This window comes from Protopterus annectens, chromosome 1.part0, assembly GCF_019279795.1.
Source record: "Protopterus annectens isolate FY-2018-M chromosome 1.part0, PAN1.0, whole genome shotgun sequence".
In the NCBI taxonomy this organism is placed as follows: domain Eukaryota; kingdom Metazoa; phylum Chordata; order Ceratodontiformes; family Protopteridae; genus Protopterus; species Protopterus annectens.
In genome coordinates, this window is record NC_056725.1 from 1,536,354,502 (window position 1) to 1,536,366,915 (window position 12,414).

The 12,414-nt window shown below is 41.2% G+C and overlaps 1 protein-coding gene across 7 annotated transcripts in view; it reads right to left on the minus strand.

Moving 5' to 3' along the window:
* Positions 1-12,414, minus strand: part of FAM227A (family with sequence similarity 227 member A) — a 1,098,330-nt gene that overhangs the window by 789,183 nt on the left and 296,733 nt on the right. The gene's annotated exons all lie outside the window — the stretch shown is intronic.

Here is a 12,414-nt window from a genome sequence, read left to right on the forward strand (position 1 = left end):
AGTTGATTGTAATGCCTAATTGATGGCAGAGTGTCAGAGTATATTGTGTTGCCTGAGTCAATTGATGCCTGGTGGTAGCAGTGAGGAGCCAATCATCTAGCTATGGAAACACCTGGAATCCTAGATGCCTCAGGTGAGCTGTGACCACTGCCATGCATTTGGTGAACACCATGGGGGCTGTAGTGAGACCAAAGGGCAGGTCTCAAAACTGGTAATGATTGGCTCCCAGCTGGAAAGGCAGGTGACCCCTGGAGCATCTGTTCATCTTTATGTGATAGTACGCGTCCTTGAGATCTATGGAGCACATCCAATCGCCTTTCCCTAGAAAGGGAAGAATGGACTGAAAGGTAACCATTCGGAACTTCTCTTTCTTTACAAACTGGTTGAGTCTGCTAAGGTCCAAGATAGGTCTCCAGTCCCCTGTTTTCTTTGGTACCAAAAAGAATCTTGAGTAAGTTCCGAATCCAACTTGGTCTGCTGGGACTGGTTGGATGACTCTTTTTTCTAGCAATTTTTGGACCTCTACAATTGCTTGTTCCCTGAGATTGGGTGGAACATCTGGGATTCTGTTTAAAGGAGTAGGCGGGGAAGAGAACGGTACTAAATATCCTCTGGAAATGATGCTTTGTACCCATGTATCTGATGTTATGTTTAGCCAGGCTTCTGGGTACAAAGACAAGCAACCCCCGACTGCCTCCATGCCGAACAGCTGGGCCCCCTTTCAGGAGCACAGGTAGGGCTGACCAGAGAACTGGCCTCTGTCACCCTGTTGCTGCAGACCCCCTCTGCCACACGAGCGGCATCTTCTGTTATAACCCCCTCCTCTGCCTCTAGAGGGGGTTTCTCCACGTGTGTCCTGAAAGGCTCCCTGTGCTTTTCAGAACCACATTTTCCCTCCCCTAGGGCCCTTGGGGTAGTGCCAAGTAGGGATAGAAAAATGGACTCCAACGGCAGATAGGGTCTTGCCTTCCTGCTCACACCTGGTTAAAGTTTCCTTTACTTTAGGCCCAAACAGTGATGAGCCATCAAATGGAGTGTTGATAAAGGATGACTTAAAGGGTTTCGCAAAGGAACAGAGATGCATCCAGGCTTGTCTCCGCAGAGCAATGCCTGAACTAGCGGCTCTACTTGAACCATCAGCTGCATAAGAGTTTACAACCGAGTTTAGGGTAGCAAGCTGTGTGTTGACTTTGTCTGCAATCCCTGCAGCTACTGTACCCTGGAGAGTATCTCCTAGCACTTTCAGGAGTTCTCTTTGCAGTCTCGTAAAATGGGTTAAAGTCGCTGAACTAAACATGTTTCCCATATCTATCCATGATCCTAGAATCTCTGTTAGGAGGATGGATAGATGCGGATGTTTCAGGCACTTCCTTTTTGGTGGCTGCAGCTACCACCCTGGCATCAACAGGCACTCCTTTGGTCAAAAAGGTTTTGTCTACCGGGGAAGAGATTAACTTATTCGGCTTCCGAGGGACAGGTTTCATGGCCTCCGGTGACTCCCACTCCTTACGAGAGATCAGCTCCATGAGCTCATCGTAAGGCAGAGACACTCAAGAAGTGGAAGGTTGAGATCCAAAAGCCTTCAAGAGCACTGACTTGTCCTCAGTAGGGATTTTGGACTGCCAATCGCCCCTCTGACTAAGGATCTCTAATATCTCCGCAAAGGAGATATCCTCAGAGGGGGATCGAGGGGATCCTTCTGACTTATCCAAGTCCATGTCAGATGTCAAAGACTCCGGTGGGGAGTCTAAGTGCCTCCTCTTGCACAGTCTCTTCCTGTGTACCTCCTCAGTGGAAAGATCTGGGGAGGTCCTGAGGAGTGGGGGACGCCCTGTGGGGCCACTTGAGGCTCAGGGTCTCTATGCTTAGGGGGACTGGTAGATGTAGAAGTGGACACAGGAGCTTAAGGGGAGAAGGAAGCCCAAACTGGTGCTGATGATGTCTTAGGAGACAGTACTCTCCTCATGGCATCGAAAGCACCATGGCTCCGACGAGAAGGGGTAGACAAATCTGGAGGGACAGTCCGATCATCCCGCACCGAAAGCATGGGCTCCGAGCCCGAGGTAGGAGCTGAGCTCATCCGAGCCGAAGCCCCGAGTGGAAGAGTCAGCAACGACAAATCAGTCCGACTATCCTCCCCGGACCCGACAGGAGAGTGTTGACTCCTAGTATCCTTGGTCAGCACCGAGGACGTCCGAGTAGATGGAACCGATAACACCGGTGCGGGTCTCGGTTCCAAAGGTTTGATAAGCATTGGTTCAGGCTCCTTCGGCTCTGAGAGTCCATTATGGCTCGGAGAAGGAGTAGTCAAATCCAGTTCCATGGTCTTCAGCTCCAACGAAGTGGTCGGGGCCGACAACAATTTAGCAGGTCTTGGTGCCCTTAGAAGCTTCTGCACTAGCCTATCCATGTCCATATCAGAGAGGCTGACTGAAGACTTCGAGGAATGCAGCAAAGGTGCTGACTGGAGCAGAGGAGATGAGGGAACCTCAGAGACCGACTCCAAGACTGGGAGCTGGCTCTGAACCAAAGGGACACTCAGTTCCGAGGACTGTGGAACCAATGACCCTGTTCCCTCTGATCTCTTTGCCTTCTTGGATTGTGTAGAATCAGAAGATTTTGAAGACTTAGAAGAACGGCTGGCACCTTCCTGGCTAACCAACGCCTCAGAAAAAATATGCTGCAGCAACCCCCTATCTATGAGTTTTCTCCTTCTCTCTAAGAGAACCCTAGATGAAAAAGAGTGGCAAGTACTACAGGAGTCTTGGAGGTGTTTAGCCCCCAGACAGTAAACACATTGGACCTGTCCATCCATGACAGATATTTTCTGTCCACAATCTGTACATTTCTTAAACCCCGATTTGGGGTGAGACTTTTCTCTCTCATCCGACATTTTATAAGAGACACACCACAAAATTAACCTGTCAAGGTTACATACAGGGCTAACGAAGCCCACACTAAACAATATAGTAAGAACAAGTAAAAATTGTTAAACTAAATAGGACTATGAAAGGGCCCAACACTAAGAAAAACAAGCCAACACAGGGCACTATCACTACAATCTAACCTACTTTAAACTATTATTATTTTTTACAAAAAACACACACACACACACACACACACACACTAAATATGAATAATCTCTCAAAAAGAGAAGAAAAAAGTTTTTTTTTAAAACTTGCGATTATCAAAATGGTCCGAGCTAACTGGATCACTGAGATCTCTCTTGCCGCGGCAAACTAGATCTGAAGTAATTCCATCAGTGCATTGTGGGATAAGGGGCTTGGTCTCGAGCTACTGGCAAACTTTAAGCTTTGCTATCGGCATTGTCGGAGCCAAGGATCAGCTCCAAACCCATCTGTGAGAATAAACGGCGAGATTTAACAACTTCACATTGTAGGATTCCTGGACTGACATGTTTATAAGGATTGAGACAGGATAGGCAATGCTACTGGCTGTTATTTCAACGTACTCAGAAGTTCATCAGCTGAAGTAGAGCATGGTTTGAGTTTGCTTAAGAGGATGTGGGCATAGGTTTGAAGGTGAAAGTGGATGTAGTGACATGGCTGTTGGGCAGGGTTAGGATTAGGATTTGGTAGTGAGGAATCCTTGGATAAGGATGATATAATACCTATGACATAAGAGTTGAATTTTATTGCATTTCCAAATGATGAGTTATTGGGAGACGGGTTAGGGGTTGAATTTTTGGTGGAATATAAGATTTCTTTAATGGCTAACCAGAATTTATTAGGGTTGTGTTTACTATTATTCTGATTGTTGTTATAGTTTGTTTTTGTCTTCATTTATTTGTTTTTTAGTATAGTTTCGGAGCATTCTAAGGTTTTCAAGCTATTGTGGAGTTTTATGTTTTTGCCATTCTTGCCACATTTTTCTCTATCCTGCATTAACATTCTACTCATTTAGGATAGCCAAACTGCATTATTTTTTTTTATTATTATTATTATGCTTTTTATTGAAATTGGGTTTGTGGCTCTGTCTCTATGTGGTTCTGTCACATTCCTCGACAACTCAGCTCTCACCTACTTCCACTGGGAACCAGTCATTATGCAATACACAGCACTTCAGCACCATGGACAACTCACAGTGACGAGTAGGCCACACAGTGAAGATGCAAGCTGAAATACAGAACTACTGTTATACTTTACTTAAAAACTACATTCCTCAGCTGCCCTTTTAGTTTTTACTTTTTAAGTAAAATGCAAGAGTAATTCTGTATAGATAATTACATAATTAATGTTATATTTTACTTAGAAACTAAAAAGTAAAAAATAAAAATATAAAACAAGATTTTTTAATAAAAAATGCTTTTTATTGAGTTGCTTTAAAAAGTGAAAAATAAGAAAGAAGAGTGAAAACTTTGCAAAAGAAATAAAGACAAGCTGATTTCAGAAAAGCATTTGAGGATGGTTTTGCTGATTCCTGCTACTTCTTCTGCTACCTCAGAATCAGCAAAACCAACCTCGAATGCTTTTCTAAAATCAGCTTGTCTGTGTTTCTTTTGCAAAGTTTAAATTCTTCTTCCTTATTTTTTACTTTTAGAGCAACTCATTCTTTATTAAAAAAAATATTTTTTTATATTTTTATTTAGCCTCTTCCTTCTAGGAGGTCCAAGACTATTTAAGATATTTAAGAAAGTTGTATTGAATTAATTTACAATATAATTTAAGGAGAAGATTTTTAGGATGTTCCAATTAGTAGATGATATGGTAATAATGAATATTTCTGGGTTAAACCTAGATATGTTGTGTGTTGTTTTATAGATATGCTAAGTATGTGGATGTGTGAGATATTTGGTTGTATAGACTGGGAGATGGTCACTGACAGAGTCTGACATTATACTTGTGGCAGTGAATCTGCTCGGGTCTGACAACTGGACACAGTCTAGTAAAGAATTTGATGTATTTCTATCATTTGTGGGGCTATTAATTAGTTGTGTGAAACTGTATAAGTTCATTCTAGATTTAGAGGAAATAGAGGTTATTTACAACCTCAAGATTGAATATTGAACCTGTGTTACTGCTCAATGCCAGGAGCCGAAACACAAAACTACACTCCCTCCAAGTCCACCTCACACTAGAGAATATAGACATCTTTGTACTTACTGAGACATGGTTTAAAACGACAGAGAGTACCCTGGTGGTGCAAGGTTTTAGTGCCTTCCACACTTTTAGACCAGTAGGGCTAAAGGAGGAGGTGCCTCAGTATACAGCAGTAACAAGCATACTTCTATGTTGGTCAAACAGGATGATGTACTGGAGTTTCTCCATGTGCAGATCGCCACAGACAAAATACAGTACCATATCCTAGCCAGCTATAGGTCACTCTCCATGTCCCAAGAAGCTTACAATACATACTTGGATCAAATGGAGACCCTTACCATCCAACCTAACACCTTACTTGTTGGAGACTTTAATTACCCTTCTATAGACTGGGAATCCGACACGGCATCAAATCTACAGGCACAGAGATTCCTGGACTTCATAAATAAAAGGACCCTTGACCAAACAGTAAATATGCCCACCAGAGGCTCCAAAATACAGGACCTCATGCCCAGAAATATGAGATAACTCTGCACCTCCCCCCCCCAGCAGTCTCTCATCCTACCTGGTAAGGTCCAAATATAAAGTTGTCCCTTTCAAAATCAAAATCAACTCCACTCCATAATCTCATTATAACTAATAACAGTTTGGAACTATCCCAAGGCAAATTACCTGTTATTAAGTGACAGTTTGTCAAAATTTAAAGCCCCTTCAAACCCCGGGAACACAGCAGCCCATGCTGAATTGCTCTCAGAAATTCTGTACAGCCATGTATGCAACCATGTCAATGGTTGCAAAGAGGCTTCTGTACCTAGCAGAAGGAAGCCTAGGACTAGCTCCATAAACAAACTGCCCGGTGACATCTCAAATTAAACAGGATATAATACAAAAGGAAAAATATAGCAAAAATCAGGAAAGGTAATTCCTATAAAGATAAATACTCTCTCATTAAAGTAAATAGGCAACTAATTTTGAGGTTAAGATAGCTTCCCAGGTGAAAGATAACCATAAGGTCTTCTAGAGCAATGCCAGAAACCTCAAGAACAGCACACAATAATATGTTAAACTGGTGGTTAATGGTGCCACATTCGCTGAGACTAGCAATATAGTGAACCCATTAGCAGACAAATTCAGTTCTAACTTTAACCCCCTCTCACCTCAACCATCCCCCAAAAATACCCTCAAACATAACCCCTCCACCTATAACCTAGGAGCATGTATTGGCTGTATTCACTAAAGCCAAGAACATGGCCTCAACTGGCCTCGATAATATCCCAGGATGTTTCTTGAATAGTCTAAAATAAAACTTATTAGGACCTCTGCAGTCATTATTTAACTACAGTCTTAAAACCGGCTTTGTACCACATGAATGAAGGACTGCGACAGTCATCCCCCTTCATAAGGGAACACATTCAAATGATCCTAAAAACTACAGACTTCTTAGTCTGACTATTCTTATTGACAAAGCCATGGAAAGAATTATCATGGAAATTATCAACAAGAATATAGGAGACCTCCAGACCCTGGATCCATCCCAGTTTGGCTTTGTCAAAGGAAGGTCATGCTTACTAAATCTGGTAAACTTCCTTGAAAAGGTCACTAAGGCAATGGATGAGGGGAAATGGTGCATATGGCCTAATAAGGCATTTGATATAATACCCCACTTGGGCATTGTCAACAAACATACAAAACTAGATATAAACCCTTTATATCACACTGGATAGCTAGCTCATTGAATGATAGGACCCAGGAGGTTAGAACTGGTGAGGCCACCAGAGCAGTCCCAACAGGGCTCTGTGCTAGGCCCACACTTTGGCATCTACTTCTCAGATGTCAAAGCCAATATCAAAGACCTCTGGCTAACTAGGTTTGCAGATGAATGCAAACTGGGAACAGTCATTGAATTCCCTCAGTAACAGAGCACCCTTTATGAAGGTCTAATACAGACAAACACTTGGTGCCAAATCCATGGCTTAAAAGTCAATACTAAGAAATGCATTACAGTACCTTTTGAGGTCTGCCACCCCATGTAACTACCTCTTCAATGAAACACCCTTAAAAGTTGATTCACTAATCAGGGATCTGGGAACTCATGTAGATACTAACCTGGCCTTCGACCAACATATTTCTAAAGTAGTTAGAAAATCCTTCTGTTTTGCTCAGCTTATAAGCAAGGGCATGGCATCTAAGTCCAGACAGGTCATCATACCACTGTACTTGGTCCTCATTAGACCCATCATAGAGTATAATGCCCTCTTCAGTATGTACCTGACCAGACACATGCAGCAAATGGAGCATCCACAAAGGTTCCTTACAAAAAGAATACGGGTAGTAAACACAATGTCCTACACTGATCGCCTCATAGCCCTGTCTCTTTACTTGGTATCATACAGACTTCTAAGACGGGATCTTTGCTTGCCATACAAGGCATCCCTGGACCCTATTTTGATGAGTCTTTTGCGCATCTGCAAAACAAACAGCATCTACTAGAATAAAAGACTTACATTTTGCTTGTGACATAAACAGGATATGTTGGACAGACAGATTTGTTTCTCAGAGAATTCTCATTCTCTGGAACAGGCTCCTTATCCATGTAAAGCACAGTTCCTCCCTATCCCTATTTCAGCACAACTTGAACCAATGGATGGATAATTGGAAATGCACCCCTAGTCTGGTTCCTATGTCTCTGATGGACAGAGGCAGTTAGTAAATTATCCCCTATAAATCAAATATAAATCAAATTTGTGGGACACATTTGGGTTGCACAGCTAGACCTATAGGGGCCCTAGAGGTCATTAGCCTAGCATACATCTATGAACCAATTGATATTAACATCACCTGGTAGTATTTTTTTTCTTCTTCTGGAATTGTTATGGATTTCCAGTGCTGGATTACTTCCAGTGTAGCTGTATTACTGCCAGGAGGGACATAAAGGATAGTAATACATATTTGTTTATATTTTATTTTCAGGAAAGTAATATGAAGCTCTGTTGGACTGAATTTTGATATTGGTTTTGTTTTAGGAAGAAATGTGGTAGTTGTTGGGAAATGTTAAAGCGATACCACCACCATTGCCCTTGTACAGTCATTACAGATTATACTAAAACCAGCAATTTATGCTGAGTTTAAGCCAAGTTTCAGTTATAGTGAGGATATCAGGCTTGTGCTGGGTAATCTAGGCATTTAGCTAAATAGTTTTATTTCTTATGTTTCTAATACTTATAGAGGCAAAAGTTGGATTACAGGGAAGGGAGGTTGACTGTTGTGGGGTTAAAGTAGTGCATGGAAGAGAATTGTTTTGATGTTGATTGTGACAGGTGGGTCTAGGATTAGGGTGAATGTCTCCTTCTAGAAGGATTTTAGTATATTGGGGTATTAGTGATTCTTGTTTGTGCAGAGTATTTTTCTATTTAATTTTACTTTGATTTGAGATAAAATGGAGTTAATGTAACTATATTTGGGGTAAAGTTGAGGAGTGTCATTAAACAGGTTTGGTGCGATGTGTGGAGAATTTAGGGAGGAAGCATGGATGGTAGTTGGGAGAGAGTAGCAGAGATGCTGAGAACTATTACTGAGTCATGGTAGGATGAGAGATGGCTCAGTAGAAGGACAAGACTAGACAATAAGCTGAGGAGTAGCATGACTACGTAAAGGGATCTGTAGTTTATTAATGCCAGGCAGTGGGAAAGTAGGAATCAAAAAGGAAGCAAAAAAGTTGCAGGGCTGTAGGACATTTCATGGTGGTACAGTCTGAAAGCTGGCAGAAGGTAGGTAGGAAGGGAGTATTTTCTGTGAAGGAAGATAGGTTGTCCTGGTATCTTCTCTTACATTTCTGAGATATAAGAAACAGAGGGGTTTGAAAGTATAGGGTACGAGGATGTAGTTCAGACAGAAAATAGTGAGGGTTTATTTTGGGAAAGAAGATGCTGAAATGTATAACAATAGATGGGTACTGTTGGGGAGAGGGGTGACTATGAATGAATATAGTGCAAAGCAGTATGGGAGGGAAAATGTTATTGGGAAAGATGCTATGTTCAATGTTAGATAGAAGTTGGGAAATAGTAAAACAGAAATATGGGAATGTGTATGACAGTAGTAAAGTTGTTTGGGGAGGGTTAGGGAATGGATGTCACAAATGAAATGAGTATGTAGAAAGTATAATGGCAGCGTAAGAGGAGTGAGTAGAAAAAAGGGGTACGGTAGGAGAGTGAAGCTTAGCTGAGCATAGAGGGCTTCAATTATTACAAAGAGCAATCAACAAGGAGACACAGGAGGCACAAAATAGAACAGGTTATTTTTCATTTACTGAATGCAGAAATCAGGAAGCTAATTAGACTAAGTAACTGGCATATACTGTGTAATCTATTGGTTAAGAGAAAGGAGAGTTGCCAATGTAATAAATGGTCCACAGAGTGCAAGGACTACTCCTTCGGGGTGAATGTCACAGCCAATTTCCAGTACAGGCCAGGCATGTATTTGGGGTCTATATTATAACGATCAAAAATCATAATCTCCACTGCTCACATGAGCAAAAATTCAAATACTCAAAATCACTATTGTGGGGGGCTCTGACCCCACCCCCCCCTAAATAAATATTCCAACTCCGAGATCACACTGCAGTGAGGAAAGGGCAAATAATCTGATCTTCACTGTAGTGCGATCATAAAATACCAACATCGCATATTTGCATTTTTCCTCATATGAACGGTCAAGATTATGATTTTTTGTTGTTATAATATAGACCCTGGATTTGACTAGTTAAAGTTCATACACAGCAAAGCTCTTCATGTTAAACTTGCTTACACTGCACAATGACAATATTCTCAGTGAAAACATTCATAGAGTACAGCCTTGTGGCAGAGCTCCTGCAGTAGTGGAGTCAGGGATGGATGTACTGGCCGCAATCTATTGCACAGTGACAATATTCTCAGTGAAAACTTTCGCTTATTCAGGCCTTGTGGCAGAGCTCCTGCATTACCAGGCTTATGGATGGCTGAAGTGACAACAGGCTATAGAATAATGACAATATTCTCAGTGAAAATTTTAACAGAGTAGGGTCTTGTGGCAGAGCTTCTGCAATACTGCTGTCAGGGATGGATGTAGTAACCATAATCTATTGTACAATGAAAATATTCTTAGTAAAAACATTAGCTTAGTAAGGTTTTTTGGCAGAGCTCCTGCAATACCAGAGTCATGGATGGATGTAGTGACCACAGGCTACTGAACAATGATAATATTCTCAGTGAAAACTTTCACAAAGTAGGGCCTTGTGGCGGAGGTCCTGCAGTACCAGAGTCAGGGATGGATGTAATGAGCACAGGCTATTGAACAATGACAGTATTCTCAGTGAAAATTTCACAGAGTAGGGGCTTGTGGCAGAGCTTCACAAGTATCAAAGTCAGGGATGAATGCAGAGATCATAGGCTCTGCACTGTGAAGGAATATAGTGACAGAGAAGAAGTGGAGACCAAAGTCTTTAAAAGAGGGGAGATATACAAGGCTGGATGTATAAGCTGCAGTGGACTTGCTCAAACAGCATGTTGAGTACAGGCAGATATAGCACTGAAGGTAAAGAGAAGGGGGGTAAAACTTTATTCAAGGCCAGTTCAGAGTGATTTTTAAAAATAGTTTGCACAAACTGGGACAACTACTTATTATGTGCTGCTCTAGAAAATCTTAAAATATCACTTTTGTAAGATTTATTTTCCACATTTTCAACATAGGTTCATAGGTTGGTACTAGGCTATCAAGCCTAGGGCCTATACAAGCCTAGCCACAACAATTCCCTGGCTATTTCTTCCCACAATATTTACTTCCCTGGGCCCCTGTCTAGCAGGGCAACTGACATGATCCCCAGGGTGAATTTCCTATCTCCCATCCAATCATCAAGGTTCCTTTTGAAGAGGGCCAAGGAGGAGTGTAGGAGTTTGTTTGTAGATGTTACACTTTTAGTGTGAGGCCATACAACTGAGATATGAGAGAATTATTTTTTTAAATATTCCCTCTTCTTTCAGTTTATATAACCTCAGAGGTAGTTTATGTAGAGATCGGCAAGTGGGGAAAAGACTCAAATTCGGGAGGTACACGGGCATTGGCCTGCTGCAAATAAAAAAAAAAAAACAAACAAAAAAAACAAACAATTGTTTTATAGTATTTGGCAGACTTTTTGAGGTGTGAGTAGTTGGGCTTATTAGTTTTCTTTATTTCAGTTAAAATGTTCTGCATCTTGATTAAAGGTGATGGAATGCTTTGTGGTAAATCCATGCAAACATTAGAAGCATATGAAATGCTTAGACACGTTGTGTATAATAATATGTAGAAAAATGATAAAAGTACTAAATAAAAAAGAGTCTCACCTCTACACATTCCAGTCTCTCATTTCTTCTTAAGGCTGGTTAAGAGGCCACAAATACTACACCAATTAACTTCACTGAACTGATGATGTACAGGTTGAATGTTGATACAGTATATCAGTATGTGCTACATATACTTGCAGATAAATACTGGAGAGTCAGAGCACGCTAGTATATGTTTGTATGTACTTTAGTGCATGAATTATTGGGGTCTATATTACAAACCCGAAAAGGCTAAATCTCAAAAGTATGCACATCGACACATAAAGGTCGATGTACATACAAAGCGAAATACATAAACTGCGAAAATCGAAACGCCGACCATGTTTCGTAATCAAAATGCGCCACATGGGTAAGCAAAAAAAAAAAATGAATTTAATATTCTTTTGCAGGGGGGGCAAGCCCCCCTGTACCCCCCATGTGGGGGCACACCCCCCCTACTTAAATATACCAACTCCGAGACCACACTACAGTGGGGATAAGGACATATTTCCTTATCCCCACCATCACGCGTCTGGCTAAAAAACATGTTCGCAGTTTTGTCTTTTGCCATTTACATGTTTTGCTTTGTATGTACATGGACCTTTATGTGTCGATGTGCATACATTCGAGATTTAGCCTTTTCGGGTTTGTAATATAGACCCGAATTATTGTCATGAATCAGCCTGTATCTATGTACTGACAAAATGCATGCATGTTTACATGACACAAGGATCTGCATCACACAAAACAGTGTGGAAAAGATTAGAAGGGATTTGACAAAAATGAAAAAGTAGTTAAATTATATTGGTTAAAATTAAAGTAAAAGAAGTATAGTGTAATGAAAGGGGGCAACAGACATCCATGGGAAAGGTACAGTTTAGGAGTAGAAATATTAACAAGAAAATGGAATATAACCTAGAAGTAGTCCTAAAAATCTGACCTAAATGTAAGCAGGAAACAAGATTGCACTAAGGAAGGATGCATGGCTGAGTATTGTAAATCCAAAAATGTGTTATCCA